The sequence below is a fragment of the Puma concolor genome, chromosome A1 (assembly GCF_028749965.1).
Source record: "Puma concolor isolate L17-30 chromosome A1, mPumCon1.1.hap2, whole genome shotgun sequence".
NCBI lineage: Eukaryota > Metazoa > Chordata > Mammalia > Carnivora > Felidae > Puma > Puma concolor.
The window spans coordinates 108,763,216-108,776,472 of NC_141667.1; the positions used below are offsets into that span (position 1 = coordinate 108,763,216).

Below are 13,257 nucleotides of genomic sequence, written 5' to 3' on the forward strand. Positions count from 1 at the left end.
GGCTTCCTGCCTGATAACTTCATTTACTAGGGAGAAGAAAGAAAACTTCCAGTCCTGAGAGACTGACTTTGTTTTTCTGTTCTCAGTGACATGTTAATCTTCACATATCTGTAGTTTCAAGGGTGTGGAAAGACTGGCCATTTGGGTATCACTCACTCAACACTGAGGAAGTGCTTTAGTATCTGGTTTTGCTTTATGTTGTCTAAGTAGAGAGTCTAGTGGAGGAAAGTCTCTCCCACTCATGATATCTTTCCAGTCCTCTACTTGGCTGCGCCCTCAAGAAGCTGCCTCAGTACAGAATATTTGGACTAAGCTGAGATTAGATGGGACCAGAGTTGGAAATGATGCCAAAAGGGCTGAGCTGATGAACTGGAGCCAACAACAGTAACTCCAACGATCATGTCCTACCTAGGAAACAGCAGAAAATATTTCTCCCTCCAACCAAACACAATGCTGAATTAAACCATCCTAAAGATTCATTGACCACTTTTAAGTACAAGGCATTGTACTGGGCACCACTTGGCAGAGCTTTCAGAGAACTGTTGGACACGCATCAGTTAACGGGCACACAAGATGATTCAGGGTGCTCATCGCCAACTGTCCTGGTTTGCTTGGGAGTGAGGGCACTCCCAAGAGGTGAGACTTAGTGCTTACACTGGTGAAGTCCCAGGCAAATCAGGAGGAGCTGGTCACCCTCCTTATCAAACGACCTCATCTCCAAATTCTACAGCTTTAACCCCAAGTTTCTGCTGGATCATAATAACCCCTGCTATTTAAAGTAAATTATGGGAACACTTGGGTGGCTCAATCGGTTATGCAACTGACTTGATTTCGGCTTGGGTTATGATCTTGGTCATGAGATGGAGCCCTGTGTTGGGCTCATATGCTGAGCGTGAAACCTGCTTGGGATTCTTTCTCTCCCTCCCTCTCTGCCTCTCTCAAAATAAATAAATAAGTAAACATTAAAAAATAAATTATGGACCGGTCAAATATACAGGTTTGTATATTGTACAAAATATTTGCTTTTTGCTAAGCAGGGGTGTGCAGGTAAGAGTCCTGGTCTTTAGAAAACTGGTTCTGCTGCTCTGGTAGCTGAGTGACCTTGAATTAGGCATAATTAATCTTTGAACCTCATGATGTGAAATTAAAATAATAATCATACAGGTTTGTTGTGAGGGTTAAGTGAAATCATGTATGTGATTGTGTTTTGCGTATTTCAAAGTACTTTGCAGAGTGTGATGTTATTTGTTTTCACACATGTTCCTGTAGCAGTAATGGAATAACAGAAAACAAAAATTTCATGTTTTTCCAGTCTCTCATGATGTTTTCCCCTCAACATGTTTTATAATTTAGCAGAATTAAATAGTTGAAGGCACAGTGGAACACAAAGTATAATTGTACTGCCATCTTTGGGACATATTTTGAACTACATTTGTGTAGTTGATGTAAACTGTTTTACAAAAGACATATACTTGTGTTTTAAATGTATGAGCAACAGGGAGTATTGTCACCAGTGTAGAGCTTGAAGGCTTTTTAGATCAATCATAAGGAATTGAGTCCACAGTGATGAACACCTGTCACACAGCTCTGACGGTGGTCGAGGCTGGTGCTCTGGAATGATCAGCTGTTCAAGCTGGAAGGGACATTAGAAGTCAGTCCTTGCAGATGGTTTCCTATCTGCTGCCCCGAGATTAATTTGGGATTCAGCAACAGGAAGAGTAGTAGATTTCAGCTCTGGACGGTGCCCAGGAAGAGGAGATAGGCAATCTCTGGCATAAAGGAGTGACAACAGACGTCCGGGTGCTACATGTGTATGTATCATCTGTTTATCTGTATGTGAACAAAAGAAGGAATGGACAAATCAATGAATGAATGAAATTCTTGTGTCAGGCCCTATCCCTTTCTGACCTTGGCTTCTCTGGGTTGAGGGTGGAAATCAGAGAGTTAGCCTTGGAGCCTCTCATCCTGGGAATATGAGTGTTGGCAAGAGGGGAATTTTGTGGGGTGATGGGAATATTATTATGTCTTGATCTAGTAGTGATCACATATGGTTATATAAAATATGCAAAATTATCAGGCAGTATACATAAGGCTTATACATTTTTACTTCATGTAAATTGTGCCTCAATAAGGTACTGTTCAAATCTCCTTTCCTCACCCTTAACTTTCCACCAATCAGAATTCCATTTGGTTTTACTAGCTCTTCTTTTATAATGTTCCAGTGGGCTGATGGTAGGGGTTAGGTCAGCCTGGTGTGTATGAATTTTAGGAAGCAGGATGGAGATAGCAAATTTCAAAAGACAACTCGCTTCCACTTTGTAACTTGAATCAGGAGTCAAGTGATGGCAGCCAACTGCTTCTGATGTCACAAAAGAATATCTCCACCTACTCCCTGCCTGTACCCAGATGGATGTTGCTAGAGGAGAAATACAGCTGTGCTAACTTAGTGTCACATTATATTTATCACCACAAATCTCAAGTGGACTCTCTGCAAATCCTTGCAATCCTATTATATTTTTTTGAGTAGATTTGCTTTCCTAGTTCCTAAAATTATTTCACATCTTAACCCTCTCTCCAATCCAACGACACTCTCTCAGCTCAGACCTTGTTGTATATATCACTAAGAAAATAGAAGCAATCAAAGAATTGCCTCATCTTTTAACCACCAAGGTTGATTAAATTAGCTGCGTTTGTACTCAATCTGTCTTGGCTGTTTCGGTGCTTCAGTGGTTACCAACAGGGGTTATATGTAGAATTTTTAAACCCCAATGCCGAGATTCTGGATTATTTGATCTGCTGTGGGACATCTATTTTTCCTTAATTCTCGAGGGATTCTAACATGCACTGGAATTTGGAACCAAGAATTTAGAATGTCTGAGGTCCTGTGAGTGGTCCTGTGCTTAGAGTGGATCTTTCATCTCCTAAAGGCCTTTTTCCTTCCTCCATCTCCCCTCTTTCCTACATGATCAATTTTTCTTTCTGTGTTAGATGAGTCCCATCAGCATACAAACATGCTCTATTATCTTCTGTCTTATTAACAGCCCCTCTTTGACTCCACCTTTTCCTCTGGCTTCTGCCCTTCAGCAAAATTCCTTCAAATAGTTTGTTGACACTGGCTGTGTCCATTCTATAACCTTCAATTTTCTCATTAACGTATTTTGTTTCTATAACTTAGGGTTGAAGTCAACATCCTCCATGTCAGCAAGCTCAATGATTTACTCTTCAGGTTTGTCTTATTCCACTTTTCAGCAACATGTAGCATAACTGATTTTTCTTTTTCTTTTTAAAGCTTATTTATTTAGCAAATATGAGTGGGGGAAGGTCAGAGAGAGAGAGAGAGAGAGAGAGAGAGAGAGAGAATCCCAAGCTCGCAGAGCCTGACTCCACTACGAGATCATGACCTGAGCCAAAATCAAGAGTTGGATACCTAACTGACTGAGCCACTCGGGTGCTCCCTCAATTGATTTTTCTTGAACACCCTTTTTCCTAGGTGATTTAGCTCTCAGTCTTACATGAGTCCTTGAATACCCATCACTGTAGTCTTCTTCTTCTTCTTCTTCTTTTTTTTTTTTACTGGTGGCTTTTCTTCTTTGCTAGCTCTGCCTCATTTTCCCACGACTTAAACCTCAGCCAATGCTCTTGGCTCTGTCCCTAACCTTCTCCAGCCACACTGTTCTTCAGGGTAATCTTATCCAGTCAATGCGAGGGTGGCTCACACATATGGCTCTTGAACTCTCATGACTTTCCTAACAGCCAGGTTCATACTCAATTGCTTCCTCAACATTTCAATTTGGGCATCGAGTAGACTCACAGATTCTTATTTCTCCACAGCCATCCCCACCTGCAAAAACGTACAAAAAGCCCATCTTCTACACCTCAGTAAATGACAACTGAGTTACCGAGAACATTTTCCACAGCATCCTCTATTCCTTTTTCCCATACTCCATATCCAATTCATAAGCGAATTTAGATGTTTTCTGAGTAGTACCACTTCTCCCCAGCTCTCAGTGTCACCAACCTGATGCATGCCACCACTATCCCTTAGCTCAGCGATTTTAATACTCTTGTAACTTGTGTCTCTGCCAGTCTTGCTGTATGTACAGTCTGCTCTTGCACAGCAGCCAAAGAAAGAGTCTTTATGCATTTATATCCATGGGCTTATCTCCACGTGGATTTGTATCTATCCCTCAAAAGGTCATTCTTGTTTCTGCCTGAGAATCATTTCTCCTATTTGTCTCTCTGCCTGGAAATTTCTTCCTAAAGACTCTTTGCACATCTGTTTTTTTATGTTGTCCTGCCTCAGTGTCATCTCTTCAAGGAAGCCTTCCCTAATCAACCATCTGAGAATAAAGGGAGAGGATTGATTCATGTTGTTCACCCTAAGCCTGGCAAAGTTGTCTCTCAGTGAATATTTGTTGGGAGGAGTGAATGTTTTACGCTGCCTTTAGTATGAGAGGCTCAGTGTGCCTGTATCAACTGTAGGATATAAGGCACAAGGAGACTGTATAGTTGTGGGAAACAGATGGCTGGTTGGAGGAGAGTTTAATAAAAGGATTTGTCAAGTGTGAACAGGGTATAGGAAAACCACAAGAGATAGTGTGGGACCCCAGGGCTAGTAACAGTTGGGATACTATTACAACCCCTGTGGAGCAAAACCTGGAGAGAGAGCTGTATGGGAAATGCCCTCTGTCAGGAGTTGAGACATTCAGTCAAGGCACTCAGCCAGGCCAATGGGATTATGAAAGGACAGAGTCAGGGTGATCCATATTCTGATTTTATTCTTTTTCCCTTCTTCCCCACTCCTGCCAGGGCTCCCCTTTGACAACACACATTTGGAAGCCAAAGGCCAAGGGAGCCCATTGATGGAATTCCATGGGTCATCCTCCTGGGGCACAGAGTGGGGAGTGAAAAATGGAGATAGATTTGGAGGGATAAAAAGAGAATATCCAACACTCATGCTTCGAGTTACAAAATAGCTCCCCCCCGACCCCAGTAGGCAGGTTGCATCCAACTATTTAAATGCTTGCTTATGGTTGAAAGCGCATTATTCTTCTCAGGGCTTGTCTGCCTCTTGCATGGTGGAAGCAGGCAGTGCTCAGTTAGGGAAGCTGTGGACAGAGTATGCGGTGAAGTTATCAAAATGTCCTGTAGAATGGTAGCACTTTCCCAAGCTGCTTGATCAAGTTCTCCTATAAGTGGTCTGCTAAAGTTGCATAGAAATTTACAAGTTGCAGATGTTTTATAATAGTACTGGAGATCAGCAGGACAGATATTATTGTCTCTACAGGGCTGATGGGTGATGGGACGGAGTTCAGTGACTTGTCAGAGCTGTGCAGCAGGTGGAACTGAGCATGAAACCCCCAACTCTTTTTTTTATTCTTTTTAATGTTTATTTACTATATATATATATATATATATATATATATGTGTGTGTGTGTGTATATATATACACATATAATATATACACACACACACACACACACACACATATATATATATATATATATATAGAGAGAGAGAGAGAGAGAGAGAGAGAAAGGGCAGAGAGAGAGGGAGACAGAATCAGAAGCAGGCTCCAGGCTCTGAGCTGTCAGCACAGAGCCCGTCTTGGGGCTTGAACCCATGAACTGTGAGATCATGACCTGAGCCGAAGTTGGACGCTTAACCAACTGAGCCGCCCAGGTGCCCCTGAAACCCAGAACTTTTGACTTACAGTCTCATGCTCTCTGCTATCACATGCTGCCTCTGTTAGGGGTCATTTTGGTGGCTTACAACAATTTATTTTCAATATTCTATTTTAAAAACTAATTTAGTGAACGACTGCATGTTAGCCTATTGCCACTTTATCAATGATACAAGGAAGTGAAAAGGAAAAGTCTCCTAAGGACTTAGAAGTAAAATTTCCCCCTGAGAATTAAACTATGGTATTAGCTCATCAATAAATTATAGCACAGACATCTATTGTCACCTTAAAGAGGCAAAATTGTTCCCAGGTCTGCCAAACTCAATTATGACTCAATTGAAGGTATTACCATTTATGAGGGAGGAGGCATCAGTCACAAGTGAGGTTAATCATCCTTTCACGCTTAGGAAAACAAGAGTCATAGAAGCCATGTGTTAGCAGAGCCCAGCCATGCCTGTCTTGGGGAAAAGATGTCTACACCTCTCAAAAGAAACCCCATACCCATTAGCAGTCACTCCCCATTTCCCTTCCAACCCCCTCACCTGAGGCAACCAGAAAGCTATTCTTTGTCTCTCTAGATTAGCCTGTTAGGGACTTTTCACATAAATGGAGCCATACAGTATATAGTCTGTTGTGACTGGGTTCTTTCACTTAGCATGTTTTCAAGGTTTATCTATGTTGTAACAAGTGTCAGTACTTCATTCCTTCTGATTGCCACAGAGTATTTCATTGTGGATATGCTAAATTGTATTTATCCCTTGAGCAGATGATTGACACTGTTTTGTCCTACTTTTTGGCTATTAGGAATAATGCTGCAATGAATGTTTATATACAGATTTTTGTGTGTGGGGGGTGCGTGTTTTCATTTCTTTTGGGCATATAACTGGGAGTGAAATTGTTGGGTCATATGATAACTCTATGTTTAACCTTTCAAACAACTGCCATACTATTTTCTAAAGCAGCTTGCACCATTTTACATTCCCACCATGTATTAGGGTTCCAGTTTCGTCACATTCTAGCTGACATTTGTTATTTTCTGTTTTGTGTTGTTACTTCAGTACACTTTGAATAGGAATGGTGAGAGTATACGTCCTTACCTGTTTCTCTTCTTAGGAGGAGAGCCTGTAGTCTTTCACCACTTAGTATAATGTTAGCTGTGGGTTTTTATAGATGTCCCTTCTGTGGAAGTCTTGTTTAATTCCCAGTTTGCTGAGGATTAAAAAAATATCACGAGTAAATGTTGAATTTTACCACATGCTTCTGCCCCCTGCCCTTCAGTTATTGAGATCTTCACATGGTTTTCCTTCTTTGGTTTCTTGATACGGGAAATAACATTGATTGACTGAACCAGTCATATATTCCTAGGACAATCTCCACTTGGTCTAGCTGTATTATCTCTTTTATAGATTGTATTTGATTTACTAGTGTTGTGTTCAATAACACTTTTGAATTTTTATTTCAGCAGTTGATTGGGATTATTAGCTCTTTTGTTATTGTTCCTTTTTCCAAATATTCTATGTTTGTTTGATAGAGCTGGAATATCTTTTAGAATTTATTGGAGTATACTAGCCAAATTATGGAAAGAGCCCAAATGTCCATCGACTGATGAATGGATAAAGAAGATGTGGTTTATATATAAAATGGAATGCTACTTGGCAATGGGAAAGAATGCAATCTTGCCATTTGCAACAGTGCGGATGGAACTGGAGGGTATAATGCTAAGTGAAATAAGTCAGTCAGAGAAAGACAGATATCATATGTTTCCACTCATATGTGGAACTTGAGAAACTTAACAGAAGACCATGGGGAAAGGGAAGGGAAAAAATAGTGTCAAACAGAGAGGGAGGCAAACCATAAGAGACTCTTAAATACAGAGAACAAACTGACGGTTGATAGGGGGTCCAGGGGAGAGGGGAAAATGGGTGATGGGCATTGAGGAGGGCTCTTGTTGGGATGAGTACTGGGTGTTGTATGTAAGCAATGAATCATGGGAATCTACTCCCAAAGCCAAGAGTGCACTGTATATACTGTATGTTAGCTAACTTAACAATTATCTTTAAAAAAAGAACTATCTGTGTTTTCTCCATTGTCAGTGTTTTTGATTTGTTTGTTTGATGACAGTCCTTCTCTTTCAAGTTATAGACTATTCTCAATGTCCAGTGAACCTTGTTTCTCTGTTTGTGGTTAGAATGAGTAGTTAAAGTTGACTGTGGGTGGTAATTGTTGACCAGTGGCTTCATTTTGGGGTAAATATATAAGGAGCACACCACAGGTTGTAGCATTAGAATCTTTTGGCAGGGTAGGTTTTGAACAATTCACCTGGTTGCCCTTTATTATCATTATGCCACTTTTTTGTAGAACAGTTCACTTCCATAACTACACTGTCATATATCTATGAAGCAAAGCTACTGTATATTCAGTAAGCATACATTCTTTCTTTGGCTCACCTTTGATATTTTCTAAGCCTTTTAACTTGGATTTGAAGGTGGTTCCCTGCTCTATAATAAGTCATATAACCTCAGCTCAGTGCCAGACTCACCATAGCAATATGTAGCAAAAGTAAAATTTCTATGTGATCAGAATTTGAAGTATGTAATTGTACCAGTGTTCTAGAAACTCATGGGTATATAGAAATCCATTTCAAATCTGTGAGGTAATAACACACAGAAGTGACCACTTATTTGAGGGAGGGAAAGCAGAAAAGCTTTAAGTACAGTGGGCTGCTGAAGGACATGGAAGGAGCAGGCCTGGATCAGGTGCCACAGCTGGGGTTCTGAACATTCGGGGCCACATGAATACTGGCCCCACTCTACCCTCACTTGGGGTTTCTACGTATGAATGATGAGTTCTGATATGAATAAGGGACCAAATGAAACCTTCAGAGATAGAAAATGTACTGTTTTAGAAGGTAAAGTTTAGGAGACTCAAGGGGATTTTCAAAAATGGAATTGGAGGGGCGCCTGGGTGGCGCAGTCGGTTAAGCGTCCGACTTCAGCCAGGTCACGATCTCGCGGTCCGTGAGTTCGAGCCCCGCGTCAGGCTCTGGGCTGATGGCTCGGAGCCTGGAGCCTGTTTCCGATTCTGTGTCTCCCTCTCTCTCTGCCCCTCCCCCGTTCATGCTCTGTTTCTGTCTGTCCCATAAATAAATAAAAACGTTGAAAAAAAAAATTTAATAAAAAAAAATGGAATTGGATTGGAACAAATTCAACATGGCAAAGTTTTCCTGCATGATGCGGTGAAGTTTGTTTTTTGTCTCTTTCCTCTTAGATACCTAGAGCAATACATGGTTGTCATGGCTTTTCCTTAGGCATAGTATCCCCCCGTACAGACAGGGTAACTGAGTAACCCAGGATCACATAGAATGAGGAGTAAGTATGCTTCTGTAGTCATGCAAGAACTGGAATGAAAACCCATATAAAATGCAGGGCCTTCTCTTCCATGCTATAGTTTCCTCAATTGAGTACTATAATGGAGACTTTAACCTTGTGAAGTTTTGTGGAAGAGTTTCTTCATACAAAAGTTTATTTGGCAGAGTCAAAAGTAACAGCTGAGACCCAAGCCCTGTAAAATTCTAACTCCATAATGGTATTTTTTGACATCGATATTAATTGATCACTTTCGAATTATTTTCTCCCGTTGTGTACTGGTGAGGAGACAGCTTAAAGAACTTCGAAGAAAACGTAGTGAATTCTTTTAGGCAGTGTAAACCTCACTGTTGGTGGAAGGATGGTAGTTGCCAGTTAGTGAGTGACATATTCTGAGGAAAGTCCAGGGTAGAGATATGATTGTTTTGTTGAGTGAAAAGATACCGTGTGTTTGACATATCAGGCAATACAGTTCATGCTGCAGACCCTTTCTCCCCTGCCCCTGACAGCTTAGATTTTACCTGAGACATCTTTGCTCAGCTCTTTCTTCTTTCCTATCCTGCTTCCTTCTTTCCTCACAGATTTTTGTCAAAGAGCATTCCTTCAAAACAAACAAACGAAAACAAAAACAAACGCACACAAATCCTTATCTTAGAATCTGCTTCTGTGAAACATATCCTAAGACACTGGGTACTAAAGTGGTCTTAGGTAGTTGACTCTAAGGGTAGTAGTACTCAACAGACAGAGGGCAGTGAGGTCTCCAGCCCTGACGAGAAGTGAATCACTGAGCCCTGGCACTGAGCAGTGCCATTGCTACAACATTCACCTCTAGGTATTTTGGAGGGAATGTAGGTAGGAGGGGATGTACTGGCTCACATCTGACATCTCTGCATGAGAGAACTAGCAGTTAGGGGACTGTGGAATTGAGTGGTTATTGATGAGAGAAAATGAGAGGCTATTTTTGCAAAATACTTTGCAATTTTAAGCAAAGTATGAGAGTGAGTGGGCCTTTTGGGAAGAATTTAAAGAGGCTGTCATCTCCTGTAGCTGGAGGACAGACATCCCTGAAAACCAGACCCTAGACTTAATTGTAAGAGTGGCAGAATTTCAGAGCAGGCTGAATTCTCAATATCAGAGTTAAGGTCCTGATAGAGATGGAGATCTGGAAAGGGAACTCCCGAATATTTTCAGGTGAGCATCTTAAATCCCCAGATTGTCCTGAGGCCTCTGGGCCTGAAGACATGGCCCACTCTACCTTGTGGAAGATAGGGTCCTTGTTCTTCTTCTTCCCCTTCCTCCCCCTCCTCCTCTTCCTCCTCTTCCTCTTTCTTCTTCTTCTTCTTCTAAGACAATGTAGACCCTTCAAATGAGACATGGGCTTTAGGAGGCAATGCTAGTTTTCCTCAAGATCTGCCTTCATTTCCTTTTCTGGCTGAAAAATCAATTAATGAGGATGAGATGTACAGTAGGCAAGTGCTGGGTTTAGGAAGGGAGGTGATGGATTACACATAAAAGGTGCTGACTCACAGGTACCAGGAGAAACCAGTAAAGCATGCCCAGGAGTGGGTCTAGAGGGTGCTGGATCAGGCGTGACAGAATACAAAGGATGAATACAAAGACCCTCTTTCATGAGATAGGATTTAACACTTTGGTAAGGGCTCTGGAAGGTGGCTTAAATGTGCTGCTGTTAAGGCACTTGGAAGCTTGAAAAAATGATGAGCCTCATTAAATAAAGTTGAGATAGCAAAACTCTCACGGCACAGTATAGAGGAAGGAGTTTGCTGAGATAGATCCCCTATGAGCCTGGAAAATTCAGCAGCTGACTGTTCTTTGGGTGGACCCAGGGACACTTTATTTTCCAAGGCAGTAAGGAATGTGCTAATTAGGGGAATAGCAGCATCAATAAGGAGCTCAGTGGTGTCCATCCTTTGTAGGCCTGGCTGATAGTTAGATGCTGTTATTGAACAGGGCTTCTAGTAGCAATGGGGATGATAGAATCCTGGATTGGAAAAGGCTAGGTGAGACCACATAACCATGAGAAGCAAGGTGGGAATAATTGCTGTCATGGGCAGCAAGATCTGAATGGCACAGGAGAGGCTGACCTGCAGGGATCTTTGGAGATGGCTGATAATGGTGATCATGGTATTCCTAGGGGTAAGACAAGTGGGCAGGGTATTATTTAATATATGTATAATTTGAGGAGATCAAGGATAGATGAGCAGAAGACTGACATCCCTTCCCCAAAGGAAAGTGACCATTCTTGCTCAGTTTCCATAGCTGAGACAGCTAAACTCAAACCTGTCTACCAAAGGAGAAGCTGCATTGATATTAAGACAGATCCTGTGAAACTTGCCAGGTTTGTACAGTAGTGATTCCTCCAGGCCTTCCCCAAAGGGTCCTGTAGCCATCACCCAGGTAACCAAACAATGGGAAGAGGAAACATTTAGATCTTTCAAGGCCTTCAGACATAGGTCCTGAGCTGAAGTTGCTTCCCAGGGATCTGACATCTGTCAGGGGAAAAACCAATGGAGGTAAGGTCATAAACAGATTCATGATCCCTCTTTGCCTCACTGTGGGTCGGCTGTGCCCATGGACCCATCCGGCAACCTTTTCTCTAATTTCGCAACATATAATATTATGGACATACTTAATAGTTGGCCAATACCATTACACCCAATTTCTTGATACAGAGGAAAAGCTATTGTAAATAGGAAACACTAAGTGCAAGTTCCTGAAAACTTTTTCCATCCTCACCAAGACAATTAATCAAAAAAACCAAAACAAAACAAAACAAAAAAAACATTATCACAAATCCAAGGTGATAGAAAAGATTCAGCAGTGGTGGTTCTTATCACACCCCCCATTTTAATCATCACTTCAGCTTCTTCAAACACTGGATGGGTCATGGCAGATGAACACTGTTATGCCCAGAATTCGTGATCCCCAAAGACCACCAGGGAGCCGAGTCTGATGCAAAAGCAAAAGAGCCTTTATTCGAGCTAGCTCGAGCTCAATCCCCTACCTGCACTGATGCATCGGTGAGATACCGGAGAGAGATCGAGTTTCAAAAGCACAAAGGTTTTATAGGGGTCTAGGGCCAGTTGGTGAGGTAATGGCTGTGGCCTTGGCCGATTGGCTGGGGAAGGGTCTGAGTCCTGTTACACAGGTAGCTGGGCGTGTTTTGATGGGGAAGTTTGAATGGGTGAGCAGGAGGTTACTCAAGGAGAGGAGCCATGGTCTGAGGTTTCTGCGATTTTCCCGGAAAGGGGGCATGTCGGGGACATAGTCACTCAAGGTGGAGGACACAGAACAAGATGGAGTCGGCCGGCGTAGTTCCGCCCTTTCAAACACCACTGCTGCAAGCTTATCCAAGAAGCCCCAGTAATAGCTGTTGTGCCAAATGTTGTATCTTTACTAGAACAGATTATATGGCTTCAAGAATAATCATGAGACTTTAACCGAGTTCCAAAGATCTCTATTGACTGCACTTTATAGACAGAAAAAGTTATATGAAATCTGAAGAGGATCCAGATAAGAATTTTGAAGAGAATCAAGAATCTCGAGATGCTCTGGGTCCCCCAAAAGAGTTGTTACTTTTATCTTCCCTGCAACAAATGAACTATCCTTAAGTATTCCCAGCAGAGGTTTTACCGGGAGCAGGTGGAGATGAAGTCCCTAAAAGCCCTGGCTGAGTTTTATCAACCAGCAAATGCATACACACTATTAGAAATTATGCCAAATTGTTATGGGCTTTTATCTAACAATGAGAACACAGAAAATGGAGCTCTGTGTACTCATTGTATAATATTATTACTTAGCAGCTGTGTATGTGAGTATAACCCAACTCCATGTTCTCAGATGACCTTTTGGAACCAGTCCTCTCCACCTCTACTGGATCTCACATGCCTGTAGCATCCTATGTCCTCACTGCATAATATTTGTTTTCATCATTCCGTGGTTTGGTACCGAGGGTTGAGCATCAGTCTGTGTTCTCAGATGATCTTTGGGAACCAGACTTGTGTATCCCTAGATGACCTCACCAAGGCTCACAACAGTCCGATCCTGTTGATCGGAATATTCTCTTTAGAGAACCTCACATTTGCACACCAAGTCGATGGCATGATGTTCTCTGGACACAGCAAGGGTGAAATGGCAAGTCCTCTGAATGCCTTGGTAAGCAAGACACACAAACTCCAGAGAATGGGAGAT

General features: G+C 41.9%; 1 long non-coding RNA gene across 1 annotated transcript in view; it reads left to right on the top strand.

The window, feature by feature from the left end:
• LOC147584356 (uncharacterized) overlaps window positions 1-13,257 on the top strand; it is a 91,758-nt gene that overhangs the window by 14,511 nt on the left and 63,990 nt on the right. The window lies entirely within an intron of this gene.